The 20,013-nt window shown below is 47.1% G+C and overlaps 1 long non-coding RNA gene across 1 annotated transcript; it reads left to right on the forward strand.

The window, feature by feature from the left end:
- Window positions 1-12,880: 12,880 nt before the first annotated feature.
- LOC127340624 (uncharacterized) lies at window positions 12,881-13,391 on the forward strand. Its single transcript, XR_007874612.1, has 2 exons — window positions 12,881-13,011; window positions 13,103-13,391. It is a non-coding gene; the product is annotated as an uncharacterized lncRNA (long non-coding RNA).
- Window positions 13,392-20,013: the final 6,622 nt, after the last annotated feature.

Below are 20,013 nucleotides of genomic sequence, written 5' to 3' on the forward strand. Positions count from 1 at the left end.
TGCACTATACGAGGCGTCTACACTTGAAGGAAATCTCACTCGAGAAATAGACAAAGCCATAGAATATTCTCATTTTCGTGGTGTCCTAACACAAGGCCTCATATTCCGTGACAACAATAACAAGATAGCGCACCGTTAGCTAGAAGTTGAATTTCGATCTAGGGCATGATCAAATACTTCCAGGGCTTGGGGTGTTTGCTTAAAACAAGTACGCATGCAATAACTATATTGAAGCTGTGAAAGAAAAGAGAGGCTGCGGCTAGGGTGGAAACCCTAGCAGCCGCCGCCACCCATCTGCATCATCTTCGTCATCTACGACCGGGAATCGACGGGTCCCCGCCTCCTCTGGTAGCCGCTCCGGCGGTGGGAGGGGGTGGGGACCTCGGACCGGCGCCTGGCGCTATAGGTCCCTAAAGTTAGAGTTTGGTCAACTGGCATCGTCTCCATGGTGGCTATGGTGGTGTTGTGCAGTACAAGAATATGCTATTCCTGCCTCCTCGTCCATCTCGTCGGCGGCGATCTCGCCCGTGGCATTGAGGAGGGCGGTGATTCGCCTGGTCGCTGCTTTCATTGAGTGGTGGATCTCGTCCAGTCTACGTGTGTTAGTGCTTTGGTTTTAGAAGCTTTGGATCAATTCAAGGGTTCAATGGCGGCGACTTTGGCTCTAGGGCGCTGGTCCTTAGGTGCACGTGCACAAAGACTTCCCAACTGTCATCAACATCGTCAGGCTGGCTCCGGTAAGGGAGCGGCGACAACGGCGCGTCGGCGGCTCGCTCTGGTAACAATAGTGGTTGTTAGGTGGTCCAATAATCTCGATGTAATTTCTATTATGTTTGGGGTGCTTTGTACTTTTTGTGAACTCATGAAATAGATTTGGATCTTTCTCGCAAAAAATAAAATAAAACAAGCACGCATGCATCCATGCTGGGCAACAAATTATCATCTCATGGGAATCTTTTCGCGAAGAAACATGGTGCGCTGTTCCATGTCGCGGTTAGCACACTAGTAAAAAACATGCCTTTGCTCCAAATCCCCTAGGAGCTTTAGTCCCGGTTAAATAACGAACTGCGACTAACGGGGTGCATTGGTCCCGGTTCGTTCGGCGCGGGGCGACGCCACCCTCTAGTCCCGGTTCGTTTGGGACCTTTGGTCCCGGTTTGTATTACAAACCGGGACTAAAGGGGTGGCGGCAGGCTGCCTCCGGAGCAAAAGCCTTTAGTCCCGGTTGGTATTACGAACCGGGACTAAAGACTTTCGAGGTTTTTTTGGCTTCCCACGCACCTTCACCCCCCCCCCCCCCCCGTCCCCCGTGGACCGCCTTTTTTGCTTCCTAAAATACAAAAGAAAATGATAGAAAATTCAAAAAATAAAATGTTTTGAGATTCATGTATGTTACGCAACCTACTATTAGGGAAAATTAGCAAATTTGAATTTCAACTTTTTATGCAAAAAAGATTTGGAAAAAGGTAAAACGGCATTTCTAGTTGCATACGACATCGAAAAAAAACCCGTATAATATATCAAAATGATCGTGGAAAAAATTTAAAAGTTGCTTCACAAAGAAATTAAGATAACTAGAATTTAAAGAGTACGGATTATATATCATATATGGATGGATGTCATAGATTATTTCAAAGATAAAACAAAGGTTTCACCCCTGGGGAATCTCTAGAAATTTGAGCAATCGGATTTTTTTTTTGCAAAACAACATTTGTTGGTACTTACATGTTTATTGTTTTGTATCAACGTTTGGCTGATTTCAGAAAAGTACAAGATTGTGTTATGTAAGAAGGAGTTTGAAGACCTTAAAAATTTGATCGTTTCTTTTTCGGAAATACTTTTGTACACCCACGCATGGGTGTGGGTGTTTCCGTCACCGTCCGTTTATTCCTCGAGATTCATGCCCACCATTGTAGATGGAAAGATTCTTTTCTCTCTCCTCTTTTTATCCGAATCTTTAAGCACAATGGACGGTGACGGAAATACCCACACCCATACGTGGGTGTACAAAATCCGAATCTTTTAGACTTTATTTTGTAATCGCTCGAGACAGATCGTGTATCTCTACGATGTACTATTTTCTACTATAAATATATATGGTATTGATTTAAATATAAATACTTTTAGATATCATCAATAGAATATCAGTTTTGCTACGTCTCAGTTGGCTTAATTAGAATTCATTTTTTTGCCAGTCGCATAAAAATTTTACAACCATAGTGCAAAAAAAGTGCAACTATCTTTTTCTCCCAGAAAAGTGCACCAGTAGTGAGTTGCGTATCTGTTTAACTGCCATTGCACTATACGAGGCGTCTACACTTGAAAGAAATCTCACTCGAGAAATAGACAAAGCCACAGAATATTCTCATTTTCGTGGTGTCCTAACACAAGGCCTCATATTCCGTGACAACAATAACAAGATAGCGCACCGTTAGCTTGAAGTTGAATTTCGATCCAGGGCATGATCAAATACTTCCAGGGCTTGGGGTGTTTGCTTAAAACAAGTACGCATGCAATAACTATATTGAAGCTGTGAAAGAAAAGAGAGGCTGCGGCTAGGGTGGAAACCCTAGCAGCCGCCGCCACCCATCTGCATCATCTTCGCCGTCTACGACCGGGAATCGACGGGTGACCGCCTCCTCTGGTAGCCGCTCCGGCGGTGGGAGGGGGTGGGGACCTCAGACCTGCGCTTGGCGCTATAGGTCCCTAAAGTTAGAGTTTGGTCAACTGGTATCGTCTCCATGGTGGCTATGGTGGCATTGTGCACTACAAGAATATGGTATTCCTGCCTCCTCGTCCATCTCGTCGGCGGCGATCTCGCCCGTGGCGTTGACGAGGGCGGTGATTCGCCTGGTCGCCGCTTTCATTGAGTGGTGGATCTCGTCCAGTCTACGTGTGTTAGAGCTTTGGTTTTAGAAGCTTTGGATCAATTCAAGGGTTCAATGGCGGCGACTTTGGCTCTAGGGCGCTGGTCCTTAGGTGCACGTGCATAAAGACTTCCCAACTGTCATCAACATCGTCAGGCTGGCTCCGGTAAGGGAGCGGCGACAACGGCGCGTCGGCGGCTCGCTCTGGTAACAATAGTGGTTGTTAGGTGGTCCAAGAATCTCGATGTAATTTCTATTATGATTGGGGTGCTTTGTACTTTTTGTGAACTCATGAAATAGATTTGGATCTTTCTCGCCAAAAAATAAAATAAAACAAGCACGCATGCATCCATGCTGGGCAACAAATGGACATGCGACAGGTTCCCGCTTGATGGGTATCTTATCATCTCATGGGAATCTTTTCGCGAAGAAACTTGGTGCGGTGTTCCATGTCACGGTTAGCAGTCTCTCCAAGTATATACCAGTTGTGCCTTTGTGGAAAGGCATCCAACTGTAAGATGTGAGCACAACGGGTCCAAACTTTCCTGCAGATGATGATGTTGCGAGGCTAGCTGCATCCTGCAGATCAGAGGCGCACTAGTGGAAAATAGGGCTTCCGTGGGAGCCATTTGTCGCGGGCGCGCCTGCACCCGCGACAAATGGGGTGGCCACGTCGCTCCGAAACCGGTAGAGGCTTTTGTCGCGGCCTTTTGTCGCGGGCCGTATTACGACCCGCGACAAAAGGGGTCGGCACCCCTTTTGTCGCGGGTCGTAATACGGCCCGCGACAAAAGGCCATGCCTATATATAGACACGCAGCCAGCCCCCCCCCACCTCATTTTTTCCTTGGTGGTGAAGGTGGAGGTGTATGCTAGCTCATTTTTTCTACATGTGCACAAGAGGTGTTTGATGGAATTCTTGTGAGAGGGATGCCACTTGATTTTATTTGATAAGATTTTTCTCCTCTTTTTAATCCTAAAAGGTTAGCAACTATTTTCTCGACTATATATATGCATAGTCCGTACAATACTAATTTTAGCAAGGTGATTGCATCTGATACATATATAATTGTACTTATGATGCAGATGAGTCATCCATGGATGTACGGTAACCGATGTGCTCCCGCTTTCAGAGAGGGCGTGAATTCTTTCCTGCTTGTGGCCGAGGCCAACAAGTCGAAGCAAGGTTTTATGTGCTGTCCATGTCTAAAATGTAAGAACGAGAAGGATTACTCTTGCTCAAGAGACATTAAGAGCCACCTGCTTCGGTTCGGATTCATGTCCAGCTATAATGTTTGGACCAAGCACGGAGAAGAAGGGGTTATGATGGAAGACGGCGATGAAGAAGAAGATAATGATGACCAATACCGATCTATGTTCTCTGAATGCGATGATACCGCAATGGACGACAATGAAGAAGAAGGAGGTGAAGAACAGGCATCAGATGATCATCTTGATGATGATCTTCGTCGGGCCATTTCTGATGCAAGAAGAGACTGTGGCACGGATAAGGAGAGGTTGCAGTTCGACAAGATGTTAGAGGACCACCACAAATTGTTGTACCCAGGTTGTGAAGATGGGCAGAGAAAGCTGGGTAGCATATTGGAATTGCTGAAATGGAAGGCAGAGGTCGGTGTGACTGAGTCGGGATTTGAGAAATTGATGATAATATTAAAGAAGCTGTTTCCAAGAAATAATGAATTGCCCGTCAGTACATATGAAGCAAAGAAGCTTGTCTGCCCTCTAGGATTAGATGTGCAGAAGATACATGCATGCATTAATGACTGTATCCTCTACCGCGGTGAGAAGTACGAGAATTTGAATAAATGTCCGATATGTGGTGCATTGCGGTATAAGATCAGAAAAGATGACCCTGGTGATGTTGAGGGCGAGCCACCCAGGAAGAGGGTTCCTGCGAAGGTGATGTGGTATGCTCCAATAATACCACGGTTGAAACGTTTGTTCAGAAACAAAGAGCATGCCAAGTTGTTGCGATGGCACATGGAAGAACGTAAGAAAGACGCGATGTTGAGGCACCCCGCTGATGGTCGGCAGTGGAGGAACATCGGGAGAGAGTTCCCGGATTTTGCAGGTGAGGCAAGGAACTTATACTTTGGTCTAAGTACAGATGGCATGAATCCTTTTGGGGAGCAGAACTGCAACACAAAGACCTGGCCCGTGACTTTATGTATCTACAACCTTCCTCCTTGGTTGTGCATGAAGCGGAAGTTCATTATGATGCCAGTGCTTATCCAAGGCCCAAAGCAACCCGGCAACGACATTGATGTGTACCTAAGGCCATTAGTTGATGAACTTTTGGAGTTGTGGGCCAAACCAGGTGTACGTGTGTGGGATGAGCACACCGAGCAAGAATTTGACCTACGAGCGTTGCAATTCGTAACCATCAATGATTGGCCTGCTCTTAGTAACATTTCAGGACAGACGAACAAAGGATACAACGCATGCACACACTGTTTAGATGAGACTGAAGGTAAATATTTGGGAAAAAGCAAAAAAGTTGTTTACCCGTACAATCGCCGTTTCCTTCCGCGCAAGCATCCCTTAAGGAAAAAAGGCAAGCATTTCGATGGCGAGGCAGACAACCGTCCGAAACCTGTCCCCCGTAGTGGTGGTGATATATTTGACATGGTCAAGGATTTAAATGTTATCTTTGGAAAGGGTCCAGGCAGTCGACCTGTTCCGAAAGACGTTGACGGACACGCGCCCATGTGGAAGAAGAAATCTATTTTTTGGGAGCTAGAATATTGGAAAGTCCTGGAAGTCCGCTCTGCAATCGACGTGATGCACCTGACCAAGAATCTTTGTGTGAATATTCTAGGTTTTCTGGGCGTGTATGGGAAGACAAAAGATACACCAGAAGCACGGGAGGATCAGAAACAACATAAAGGACGAAACGGCAATCATCCAGGGAAGTTTGAAGGGCCTGGCAGCTACGCTCTTACCAAACAAGAGAAGGAGATCTTTTGTGAAGCCCTATTCAGTATCAAGGTTCCGTCTGGTTTCTCGTCGAATATAAAGGGAATAGTAAATATGAAGGAGAAAAAATTCCAGAACCTAAAGTCCCATGACTGCCACGTGCTTATGACACAATTGCTTCCGGTTGCATTGAGGGGACTTCTACCAGAAAATGTTCGACTAGCCATTGTGAAGATATGTGCATTCCTCAACGCAATTTCTCAGAAGGTAATGGATCCAGAAACTTTGTCGATTACAGGGAAGATGTGGTCGAATGTCTTGTCAGCTTCGAGTTGTTGTTCCCACCATCCTTCTTCAATATTATGACGCACCTCCTCGTTCACCTAGTTGAAGAGATTAGAATTATCGGTCCTGTATTTCTACACAATATGTTCCCCTTCGAGAGGTTCATGGGAGTATTAAAGAAATATGTTCATAACCGAGCTAGGCCGGAAGGAAGTATCTCAAAGGGCTACGGAACTGAGGAGGTCATTGAGTTTTGTGTTGACTTTCTTCCTGACCTTAAGCCGATTGGTGTTCCTGAATCTCGGTATGAGGGGAGGCTGACTGGAAAAGGCACACTAGGAAGGAAAGCAACGGTGTGCAGGGACAAGATTTCTTTCAATCAAGCACACTACACAGTTCTATACAATTCCAGCTTGGTGGCTCCGTACATCGAGAAACACAAGAATGTTTTACGAGAAATAAACCCAGGCCAGCCCGAGTCCTTGATTACACGTCAACACATGAATACCTTCGGCAGCTTGGTTGCAAAGACATCTCATCTTTTCCATCGAAGCGGACACCACTGTTGTAGAGCAGCTGTACTTGTTGGCCAGGTTACCATCTTCAAACATATGTACATTCCAAGGGTACGAGATAAATGGGAATACATTTTACACGATCGACCAAGATAAAAAGAGCACCAACCAAAACAGTGGTGTCCGCTTCGATGCAAAAGACGAGAATGGGCAAACCACCACATATTATGGATACATAGAGGAGATATGGGAACTTGACTATGGACCCACTTTTAAGGTCCCTTTGTTTCGGTGCAAATGGGTAAAGCTCAGCGGTGTACATATAGACGATAAGTACGGTATGACAACAAGTGGATCCCAACAATCTTGCGTACATGGACGAGCCATTTGTCCTAGCCAACGAGGTGGCTCAAGTTTTCTACGTGAAGGACATGTCTAGCAAATCGAGAAAAGAAATCAACAAAATAATACATCAACGGAGGAGCAAAGCGCCACATAGTTCTTTACGGGAAAAGAAACATAGTGGGAGTGGATGACAAGACAGACATGTCAGAAGATTATAATAAGTTTAAAGAAATTCCGCCCTTCACGGTGAAAATTGACCCAAGCATTTTGCTAAATGATGAAAATTCTCCATGGCTACGGCGTAGAAGATCACAATAGTAGATGGCGATGTAAGAATGTATTCCCAAGACAATCTCTACATTTATGTAATAATAAGAACCCTTTCCCCAACACTGCTAGAGGAGACGGAGTCTTTCACGGGCTTGCAGGGAAATTTTTCCGAGGAGCAGCTTCCGAAGATGCCGTAGGGCGTGTGCACCAACGACATCTTCGAGAAGCTGCGCCACGGGAGATTTCCCAACCCTTTCCTTCATCCATGTGAATGAAACTGTGTTTGGCTTGTTGATCTGCTTGGCAAGGCGTATCGATGCTCCTTTTATAGGCACGGCACCGCTTCTACTTTGTATTGTTCCTTCGACAGGGCGTCGTGCGCTACATGCTTTATCTCATCGAGCAGTGCGTCCACCCACGCGTCCTTATCCTGCCGACATCTTTAGTCCCGGTTGCACCCACCAACCGTGACAAAAGGTTACCGACACATCCTTATCCTGCCGACAGCTTTAGTCCCGGTTGCACCCACCAGCCGTGACAAAAGGTTACCCGCACATCATCCCCCCAGATAAGGCCCTCCTAGATAAGCCTCCCCCAGTCTTTTGTACCGGTTGGAGCCTCCACCCGGGATGAAAGTTTCGCGTGCCACTTCGTTCCCGCCTATTTTCTTCCCGCATTCCCGCCATTTTTCCACTATATATATGTAGGCTTGGACTCATATCTGCAAACCTCATCACTCTCTCCCATGGCTTCCACCGTATGTCTAACACCCCGGGAGGCGGAGGCGCTTTGCGCCTCGAACTACCCCTGCCCGCCCGGCTACCGCGTCCCGACCGGCTGGTTGCTGAGCGTCGGAGGCGTACCGGTCCCTCCTATCCCTGTAGGTGTGCCACGCGAGATGGCCATCACGAACCACTACTATTTCGAGCTCACGCCTGAGCAGCGGAGGAATCCCCAGTGGCATCCCGACTACAGCCCGACTTGGGACAGCTTCTTCATCAATCGGCGTGAGAGGGCGGTTGCCAGGTACGAGGAGGACGGCCCGCCTCCTTCGAACTTCAACGAGGCCGGCCGTCGGATGTGGTGGCGCGGCCGGACTCTCCAGAGCGTCATGGCCTATCGTGGCCCCCGCCTGCGCTACCCTCAATCCCAGCCCACGCGTGCTCACCCGCCGAGGTTCGACAACCGCGACCCCGATGCTAGCGACGATGACGTCGGCGACTATGATGACTACAGTGGCGACTATTATAGGGCTAGGCACGACTATGATTGAATGGCTGCAACATTCGAATCTGGCCATGTATCTTAATTTTCAGTTGAGCTCTGTACTTTAATTTCAGTTCAATCGTAATAAATTTCGTGTCAACCACTTTATTGAACAAAAACAACCGACAACGACTTTATAAACTAAAATTAAACTAATAGAACCGACAACGACTTAATTGAAATTACAATAAAATAGATAAATTACTAGTCTAGTCTCTACTCGTCGTCGGAGGTTGTCTCCGTCCAAATGTCATCCCACCGAGGGTCGTTTTCGGTCCAAGTTGTATTCGGGTTCTCGAGCTCGAAGGTGGCGACGGCCCGACGGTGGCGCCTGTTGGACCTGCGTTGTGCCCTAAGGTTAGCGAAGAACGCGTCGGTGTTGTCGACGTCGTTGGGGAACTGCGCCCTCCACTGGCGCATCAATCGCTCGTCGTGCTCGCCGATGGCGATCCTGCGCTGCACCGCGCGGTGCCGGCGACGGTCCTCGACGGCGACGAGGCCCGGCGCGGGCGCGAGGAACTCCGCCTCCGCTCGCGATTCAACATCCGGGAAGGTCATGTCGCGCCGTGGCCGAAAACGCCACGCCGCCGCGTCATAAGCGCGCGCCGCCAGCTCCGGCGTGTTGTACGTGCCGAGGGTGAGGCGGAAGCCACCGGCGCGTATCTCGGCGTAGAACCTACCGCTCGGACGCACTCGAACGCCACGGAAACCGGACGCCCCTCGACGACGTGGAGGCATCCCGGAGATGAATGAGCGGAGGAGGCGGTGGCGACGTGTGGTTGCGCCCGCATTCGTCGCTCTTTAGTTTGTTAATTAGTTTATGTATGTATTTAGTTTTTCAATTCCGATAAGATAGATATACCCGACGCCGACATCGACCCTCTCCCTCTTGCAAACGCGCGTCGCCAACACCCTCTCCCTCTCGTAATTAAACACGCGTCTCCATTAGGGTTAGGGTTTGGTTAGGGTTAGACCATGTACTTATCGATTTAATTTTTTGCAGAAACAATGGATCCATTCGAAATCCATCGAGACTTGGAACAGGAAGACTTGTTCGAGGACATAATCCGCGATGGTCCAGAAGCTGACCGAGAAGCTGGAGAAGACCGCGGCTCCGGTGATGGAGAAGACCGCGGCTCCGGTGATGGAGAAGACCGCGGCTCCGGTGATAGAGAAGCCGACGGCTCCGGTGATGGAGAAGCCGACGGCTCCGATGATGGAGAAGCCGACGGCTCCGGTCATGGCGAGGTATACGATCAGTTGAGGCATTAATGGAATTCTATATGTACATATGTATATAAATTAACTGATTTTTATTCTCTTAGGCCTCCGAAGATAAGTTGGAGAAACGAGGCCCGGCAAAGAAATTGGGCAAAAAAGACCACTTCAACATTGAAGCTATATCACCGAAAGGCCAACCGGTGGCACCCGCGAGTGTCAGAGTGACATTTAAGAATCAGTGCGGAGTTCTGGTTAGAGATCGTCTCCCGATCACTATTAGAGAATGGAACAAGACCAAGAATGTGTCCGAAGATCAGGTTGCCGATAGGTACAAGAACACACTTTTTGACGACCTCATGTCACATTTCACTTTGCCAGATTTGGGATCGGACTCTGAGAATGCCAAGCAGAGGGCGCTAGTGAAGAAATGGGCTCTGCAGAAGATGGGGGAACTTTTCCGGGCGTATAAGAACCGGTTATGGTCAGCTTATAAGGCCGAGAAGAAGCCTCCAGTATTCGAAAACTATCTAGCGAAGCAGGAGCATAACTGGGAAGAATTTGTGCAGTACAAAGAATCAGAGGAGGCTGTGAACCTGTCAAAGAAAAACAAGAAGAATGCAAGCGAAAAGAAATATCACCATCATACGGGCCGAGGGGGCTACGAAGTAGCCATGCCTAAGTGGGATGCACAAGAGGCTGAGATGAAACTGAATGGGATCACTCCAGAACCTGAGCGAGAAGGATGGGACACTAGGGCTCGAAATTGGTTCCTTGGGCATGGCTGTGAGTATGACATGAAGACAGGGAACCTTGTTGAAAGTGACAGCAAGGTTAGGGTACCCAGAGCAAAATGGATTGAAGTGACGGCTGCTATTAAAGCGGGAACACTGAAGTTTGCTCCCGATAGAGAGAAAGACTTGCTGACGCTTGTCCTCGGTAATCCTGAGAAGGGAGGACGAACAAGAGGCTACGGCCCTAGTGTTCCGTGGGCGCTTGGGTTTCCAAATGACGCGGAGACTTATAGAAGCCGAGCGAGAGCAAAACAACGCGAGCTGGAGGTGCAGAATGACCGGATGGCTGAGTTCCAACGGCAACTAGACCAGCAGCAGCGGGAGATTGATGAACTTAAAGGACATCGCCAGCCAGATAATACCGCCGGCATATCTCAGCGACGAGACAGCAGCGTGGCCGACTCGGAGGCCCCGCCTACACGGATGATGATAGATGCCGGTCCTGGCGACCCATTGGATGGAATCAAGGAGCAAACACCTTGTGATCTCCATGAGGTGTTCAGGAAGGTGTCTGTTAAGGTGGCGGTCGGCTATGTCTTACCGGCATTTGGATCTGAAGGTGAGCCGGCAACATGGCATGGCAATCAGATTCCAACTGGCTATGCTCGTGTCGGGGTGGATTCAATTGTACCGTCGTGGGAGACATTGGAGCTCGAAATCCCTGGAGGTGATGAGGGGCTTACACTCAGAGAGGTGCTGGGAGAAATCATTCTCTGGGAAAAGAAGAACATCAGGCTGCCAGGCTGGGTAGCCCCTAGTACCAGTCGTCCCAGCAGGTCACCATCACCTCCTCCAGGTGATCGCAGGCCACCATCACCTCCTCCTACTGATCACATGTCGCCACCATCGCCCCATGGGTACGACGTCGACCACGACATATGTACTCCATCTCCATCTCCAGCGCCGCCGCCTCCGCCCACTAAGACTCGGAATGCACCCAGCCGGAAGCGTTTCAAGAGTCCTGTCCGCAAGATGTCGCCCCTCCCAAAAGTACCAAAGGTTCCTCCCCCCCGTCCTTACGATCGTACTGAGGAGGAAAATGATGCCATTGTTAAGAAATACAATTATGATTTTTTTCATAAGGAGAAACCTCCAGCGCCAGAGCCATACACAGAGAAGCAAAAAGAATATGCTGTTAGTTTTCTGAACACACCATCGCAGTATGACTTACACGAGAAGAAGGATGACTATACACGCACACTTGCGAAGGTAATTGACGAGAAGAAGGAAGAAAAGGCTAAGGAGAAGGATATTGCTGGCACGAGCAAATCATCAGCTAGAAGTGCAGCCGAGAAAAAGTCAAGTTCAACAAGTGCACCCCTCAAGGCCAAGCAAACGACAAAAGGCAAAAGGAGAAAGGAAGTTCCCCTCCTCGGAGATCAGCCCAAACAATCGATCCCAGCACTCAAAGTGTTTAATGTTCCCAAGGTGTACCAGGAACATGGTGGTTTCGATATGGAAGAAGCTGCAAGCCTAGCGGCTGCCTGTAAAGTTACCGTGGAGGAATTGCTGCTTGCAGCAGATGCTGCACTACCCACTGCTGATATAGCTCCTAAATTTGTCTACGGGGCCGACTTGGTCAGCAGAGAGCGGCTGCATAAACTGCCAACACATATGCGGAATTTGCATCAGTGGTACCTTGATGCATGCAAGGAGAACATAAGGTACATCCTGGCGAATATACCAGATGAATATTACTACCGAAAGGAGGAGATCCATATTGAGATTAATGAACTCTGGCAGTTATTCAATTTAGAAGCCCTCGACAAATCTCTCATGAGTTGCTATTGCTTGTAAGTTGTTAACTACATATAAGTTCATTTTCATTCAGTTCATGTTCGTTTTCATTGCATATACTCATTATATCTTATGTGTTCTCTTATGCAGACTGAAGATCAGTGAATGCAAAAGTAATAATATTATCAATATTGGGTTTGTTGACCCAGATAAAATACATGTTGAAACGGTAAAGCATAATGCCTCAGAAACGGGGGGAAACCTACTAAGGTTTTTGGGGGAGCAATTTTTCTGTGATTCAATATTGTTTCCTTACAACTACGAGTGAGAGTCTTAATGATCTTTTATGCACATTCAATTTTTCTTACTCGATGTTAAGTGTAATTCCTGACGTATATACATAACATGTGCAGCTTCCACTGGATTCTACTAGACATTCAACCTGATAAGGGAATAGTTGAAGTAAGAGACCCACTGAGTAGAGGCGTGGACGGGTTCCGCGACTTGCAGAAGTTGCTCCAAGTGTAATTTCCTTCATCGCCGCGCTTTATCTTTCGTGAGATATCAATTAATTATCCACTCATTCAATCATTCTTTTGCCTAGCAGGGCTTGGAGAGCTTTGAAGAAACATCATAAGGACATTACCTTGGCAGAGAAGCTAACATTTACTCCTGTACCGTGCCCCCAGCAGCCACAAGGGACGAATCTATGTGGATACTACGTTTGCGAGTCCATTCGCATGTTAACCACTGAGAAGCAGAACAATAATAAATTCGACGTGAGCAATAACATTCACAACTTTATTTATTATCGTCAATATTTCGTTATCAAAATTGATATAGTCATACTCATCTCATTTTCGTATATAGGTCGACTACATGCGGGACATACTCCAACCAAAGGAACACCTAATAGGAATCGCCGAGGAACTGGCGGGACTTTTGGTTAGAGAAGTATTAAACAACAAAGGCTTGTTTAGTCCAAATGGATGCTCTACCTCCAAATAGACGGTCGTTAGTACCGCTTGTCTGTCGATCGTGAGCTCCATGTATATATATATGTAAGGGAAGAATATGTAAGGGGAATCGACTTGTGCTTCCATATTTGTTTGATCGATCTATATATATATATATAATGAATGAACGTGTATAACTTCTAGTAGCGTACAAATATATGCAACTTTTATTTTCGAATGGAAAAAATGAAATAAAAGGGGGGTCGGTGGCGGCGGGGGGCGGGGGGGTGCTGCACCCCTCAAACCCTAAAGCAGCAGGGTTGTGCGCGCGCCACGTAGATGGCCTTTTGTCGCGGGTGGTATTGCCTGTCCCCTGCGCGCCCCGCGCCTGCCACGTGGTGGACCTTATGTCGAGGGTCGTAAGCGACCCGCGACAAAAGGGGGACCCTTTTATCGCGCCTCCCTTGTCGCGGCTGGCCGCCCGCGACAAAAAGCCCTTACCACCCGCGACATTAGGCCTGTTTTCCACTAGTGGTAGTAGTAATAGTTACGACGTTACATCAGCTGACTAGCTGCAAGGGCACCGACTCACTTGGTAGATTTTGGTAGTCAACTTGGTAGATTTTGCGTGAATGGGCACGTCTGTTGATCAACTGTTACTGTCCAGAATCATCCGTGGCTTTAGTACTTAGCAAGCATGATCAAAAAAAAAAAAGGTGCACTGCACCGCCCATGCCAACTTGTCGATCGTGCTCCATATATACACGTCCTTCCATGTTTTACCCGAACAAAGGTGAATAGGACAGTGATATTTTGTGCATCCGTGGATTCCGTGACTCGGATTTTCTACCTTTTTATTCATCAACAATGTTGCGTGCATTGCTGAAACTGCGCAAGAAAAGCTATTTTCCATTTGGACGGTGCGGCTCGAGCTTGAACGCCGGGTATCATGTCGATTACCATAACATGCAGAGGTTGGGGCGTAACCGTCATATTTTAAGAACAAAAATATGCCAACCATGATGCATCATTTTAACTATGGACTGTTGAAGATACTATATCCTATGAAAATCGTACCATGTATTTTCTCTGTATATCGCACAGACATGGTGCTGTCACCACTATGTCGGTGCCCACTTGCAATACCACGATGGGGCTTTTCCATTCCATATAACATGAACCCAAACCCCTCAATAGGGGCATCGTTTCAGCTAGCTGATATGGACAAGCATGACAGCTCGGTTGTACATTTGTATAGTTTTCCCTCTTGCTTAATGAAAAGGCAGTGCTCCTGCCGGTTGCTCCAAAAAAAAACAAGCATGACAGCAGTGTATCAATCGCAAGCACATCCTGACCTGTCTTGACGGGGATCTTATATGATTCTGGCACTCGGGCTTAATAGGAAAGGCGGAGAAGACGGACCAAGATACTTTTGTGGCTTCTTCTCTTTTGGGGTAGCTTCTGCATGAAAAAAGATGGCAAAGACATACAGTAGTTTTACTCGGTGGGACGACCACAATATTACTTTTCACCGCAGAGAAAATGTACGTTTCCTTTCTTGATAGAAAAAAAAACATTTTCTTGGTTCAGATATATCTCAAAATTCTTATATTGGATTTATTTGTTCATGTGTAATTGCATGCTATTTTGGTGACCCGTACGATAAGAAGCAAGGGAAAGTATGCATGGAACACAATTACGAATAGCCATAAACAGGTTGTATTGGTTTGTGATCTCCGTCATCCCTAAAGAGCACTAAGCTCCAAGGGTTGGGGGCGCTCCTGGTCACTTAGCACATCTCTTTCACGGGCCCTACTAATATGGAAGGGCCCTACTAATATGGAAGTGAAGAGTGCGGTCGTTCTGTAGATTGTATTTTGCTCGCACGCGTACCTGTTGTCGCGAGGTGATGGGTCGGTTCGTGATGGTTTTGACCGGGGCATTGCTGCCGTCCAAGACCAGGAGTAAAAGGCGAAGCAAGAACAACATAGAGGCGCCGTAAATCAAGCAACAGAAAAGTGCAACAAGAATATGCTATTCCTGCCTCCTCGTCCATCTCGTCGGCGGCGATCTCGCCCGTGGCATTGAGGAGGGCGGTGATTCGCCTGGTCGCTGCTTTCATTGAGTGGTGGATCTCGTCCAGTCTACGTGTGTTAGTGCTTTGGTTTTAGAAGCTTTGGATCAATTCAAGGGTTCAATGGCGGTGACTTTGGCTCTAGGGCGCTGGTCCTTAGGTGCACGTGCACAAAGACTTCCCAACTGTCATCAACATCGTCAGGCTGGCTCCGGTAAGGGAGCGGCGATAACGGCGCGTCGGCGGCTCGCTCTGGTAACAATAGTGGTTGTTAGGTGGTCCAATAATCTCGATGTAATTTCTATTATGTTTGGGGTGCTTTGTACTTTTTGTGAACTCATGAAATAGATTTGGATCTTTCTCGCAAAAAATAAAATAAAACAAGCACGCATGCATCCATGCTGGGCAACAAATTATCATCTCATGGGAATCTTTTCGCGAAGAAACATGGTGCGCTGTTCCATGTCACGGTTAGCACACTAGTAAAAAACATGCCTTTGCTCCAAATCCCCTAGGAGCTTTAGTCCCGGTTAAATAACGAACTGCGACTAACGGGGTGCATTGGTCCCGGTTCGTTCGGCGCGGGGCGACGCCACCCTCTAGTCCCGGTTCGTTTGGGACCTTTGGTCCCGGTTTGTATTACAAACCGGGACTAAAGGGGTGGCGGCAGGCTGCCTCCGGAGCAAAAGCCTTTAGTCCCGGTTGGTATTACGAACCGGGACTAAAGACTTTCGAGGTTTTTTTGGCTTCCCACGCACCTTCACCCCCCCCCCCCCCCCCCCGTCCCCCGTGGACCGCCTTTTTTGCTTCCTAAAATACAAAAGAAAATGATAGAAAATTCAAAAAATAAAATGTTTTGAGATTCATGTATGTTAGGCAACCTACTATTAGGGAAAATTAGCAAATTTGAATTTCAACTTTTTATGCAAAAAAGATTTGGAAAAAGGTAAAACGGCATTTCTAGTTGCATACGACATCGAAAAAAAACCCATATAATATATCAAAATGATCGTGGAAAAAATTTAAAAGTTGCTTCACAAAGAAATTAAGATAACTAGAATTTAAAGAGTACGGATTATATATCATATATGGATGGATGGCATAGATTATTTCAAAGATAAAACAAAGGTTTCACCCCTGGGGAATCTCTAGAAATTTGAGCAATCGGATTTTTTTTTTTTGCAAAACAACATTTGTTGGTACTTACATGTTTATTGTTTTGTATCAACGTTTGGCTGATTTCAGAAAAGTACAATATTGTGTTATGTAAGAAGGAGTTTGAAGACCTTAAAAATTTGATCGTTTCTTTTTCGGAAATACTTTTGTACACCCACGCGCATGGGTGTGGGTGTTTCCGTCACCGTCCGTTTATTCCTCGAGATTCATGCCCACCATTGTAGATGGAAAGATTCTTTTCTCTCTCCTCTTTTTATCCGAATCTTTAAGCACAATGGACGGTGACGGAAATACCCACACCCATACGTGGGTGTACAAAATCCACTCCCCTTTCTTTTAGACTTTATTTTGTAATCGCTCGAGACAGATCGTGTATCTCTACGATGTACTATTTTCTACTATAAATATATATGGTATTGATTTAAATATAAATACTTTTAGATATCATCAATAGAATATCAGTTTTGCTACGTCTCAGTTGGCTTAATTAGAATTCATTTTTTTGCCAGTCGCATAAAATTTTTACAACCATAGTGCAAAAAAAGTGCAACTATCTTTTTCTCCCAGAAAAGTGCACCAGTAGTGAGTTGCGTATCTGTTTAACTGCCATTGCACTATACGAGGCGTCTACACTTGAGAGAAATCTCACTCGAGAAATAGACAAAGCCACAGAATATTCTCATTTTCGTGGTGTCCTAACACAAGGCCTCATATTCCGTGACAACAATAACAAGATAGCGCACCGTTAGCTTGAAGTTGAATTTCGATCCAGGGCATGATCAAATACTTCCAGGGCTTGGGGTGTTTGCTTAAAACAAGTACGCATGCAATAACTATATTGAAGCTGTGAAAGAAAAGAGAGGCTGCGGCTAGGGTGGAAACCCTAGCAGCCGCCGCCACCCATCTGCATCATCTTCGCCGTCTACGACCGGGAATCGACGGGTGACCGCCTCCTCTGGTAGCCGCTCCGGCGGTGGGAGGGGGTGGGGACCTCAGACCTGCGCTTGGCGCTATAGGTCCCTAAAGTTAGAGTTTGGTCAACTGGTATCGTCTCCATGGTGGCTATGGTGGCGTTGTGCACTACAAGAATATGGTATTCCTGCCTCCTCGTCCATCTCGTCGGCGGCAATCTCGCCCGTGGCGTTGACGAGGGCGGTGATTCGCCTGGTCGCCGCTTTCATTGAGTGGTGGATCTCGTCCAGTCTACGTGTGTTAGAGCTTTGGTTTTAGAAGCTTTGGATCAATTCAAGGGTTCAATGGCGGCGACTTTGGCTCTAGGGCGCTGGTCCTTAGGTGCACGTGCATAAAGACTTCCCAACTGTCATCAACATCGTCAGGCTGGCTCCGGTAAGGGAGCGGCGACAACGGCGCGTCGGCGGCTCGCTCTGGTAACAATAGTGGTTGTTAGGTGGTCCAAGAATCTCGATGTAATTTCTATTATGATTGGGGTGCTTTGTACTTTTTGTGAACTCATGAAATAGATTTGGATCTTTCTCGCCAAAAAATAAAATAAAACAAGCACGCATGCATCCATGCTGGGCAACAAATGGACATGCGACAGGTTCCCGCTTGATGGGTATCTTATCATCTCATGGGAATCTTTTCGCGAAGAAACTTGGTGCGGTGTTCCATGTCACGGTTAGCAGTCTCTCCAAGTATATACCAGTTGTGCCTTTGTGGAAAGGCATCCAACTGTAAGATGTGAGCACAACGGGTCCAAACTTTCCTGCAGATGATGATGTTGCGAGGCTAGCTGCATCCTGCAGATCAGAGGCGTACACTAGTGGAAAATAGGGCTTCCGTGGGAGCCATTTGTCGTGGGCGCGCCTGCACCCGCGACAAATGGGGTGGCCACGTCGCTCCGAAGCCGGCAGAGGCTTTTGTCGCGGCCTTTTGTCGCGGGCCGTATTACGACCCGCGACAAAAGGGGTCGGCACCCCTTTTGTCGCGGGTCGTAATACGGCCCGCGACAAAAGGCCATGCCTATATATAGACACGCAGCCAGCCCCCCCCCACCTCATTTTTTCCTTGGTGGTGAAGGTGGAGGTGTATGCTAGCTCATTTTTTCTACATGTGCACAAGAGGTGTTTGATGGAATGCTTGTGAGAGGGATGCCACTTGATTTTATTTGATAAGATTTCTCCTCTTTTTGATCCTAAAAGGTTAGCAACTATTTTCTCGACTATATATATGCATAGTCCGTACAATACTAATTTTAGCAAGGTGATTGCATCTGATACATATATAATTGTACTTATGATGCAGATGAGTCATCCATGGATGTACGGTAACCGATGTGCTCCCGCTTTCAGAGAGGGCGTGAATTCTTTCCTGCTTGTGGCCGAGGCCAACAAGTCGAAGCAAGGTTTTATGTGCTGTCCATGTCTAAAATGTAAGAACGAGAAGGATTACTCTTGCTCAAGAGACATTAAGAGCCACCTGCTTCGGTTTGGATTCATGTCCAGCTATAATGTTTGGACCAAGCACGGAGAAGAAGGGGTTATGATGGAAGACGGCGATGAAGAAGAAGATAATGATGACCAATACCGATCTATGTTCTCTGAATGCGATGATACCGCAATGGACGACAATGAAGAAGAAGGAGGTGAAGAACAGGCATCAGATGATCATCTTGATGATGATCTTCGTCGGGCCATTTCTGATGCAAGAAGAGACTGTGGCACGGATAAGGAGAGGTTGCAGTTCGACAAGATGTTAGAGGACCACCACAAATTGTTGTACCCAGGTTGTGAAGATGGGCAGAGAAAGCTGGGTAGCATATTGGAATTGCTGAAATGGAAGGCAGAGGTCGGTGTGACTGACTCGGGATTTGAGAAATTGATGATAATATTAAAGAAGCTGTTTCCAAGAAATAATGAATTGCCCGTCAGTACATATGAAGCAAAGAAGCTTGTCTGCCCTCTAGGATTAGATGTGCGGAAGATACATGCATGCATTAATGACTCGTATCCTCTACCGCGGTGAGAAGTACGAGAATTTGAATAAATGTCCGATATGTGGTGCATTGCGGTATAAGATCAGAAAAGATGACCCTGGTGATGTTGAGGGCGAGCCACCCAGGAAGAGGGTTCCTGCGAAGGTGATGTGGTATGCTCCAATAATACCACGGTTGAAACATTTGTTCAGAAACAAAGAGCATGCCAAGTTGTTGCGATGGCACATGGAAGAACGTAAGAAAGACGCGATGTTGAGGCACCCCGCTGATGGTCGGCAGTGGAGGAACATCGGGAGAGAGTTCCTGGATTTTGCAGGTGAGGCAAGGAACTTATACTTTGGTCTAAGTACAGATGGCATGAATCCTTTTGGGGAGCAGAGCTGCAACACAAAGACCTGGCCCGTGACTTTATGTATCTACAACCTTCCTCCTTGGTTGTGCATGAAGCGGAAGTTCATTATGATGCCAGTGCTTATCCAAGGCCCAAAGCAACCCGGCAACGACATTGATGTGTACCTAAGGCCATTAGTTGATGAACTTTTGGAGTTGTGGGCCAAACCAGGTGTATGTGTGTGGGATGAGCACACCGAGCAAGAATTTGACCTACGAGCGTTGCAAT

The sequence above is a fragment of the Lolium perenne genome, chromosome 3 (assembly GCF_019359855.2).
Source record: "Lolium perenne isolate Kyuss_39 chromosome 3, Kyuss_2.0, whole genome shotgun sequence".
Classification (NCBI taxonomy): Eukaryota; Viridiplantae; Streptophyta; class Magnoliopsida; order Poales; family Poaceae; genus Lolium; species Lolium perenne.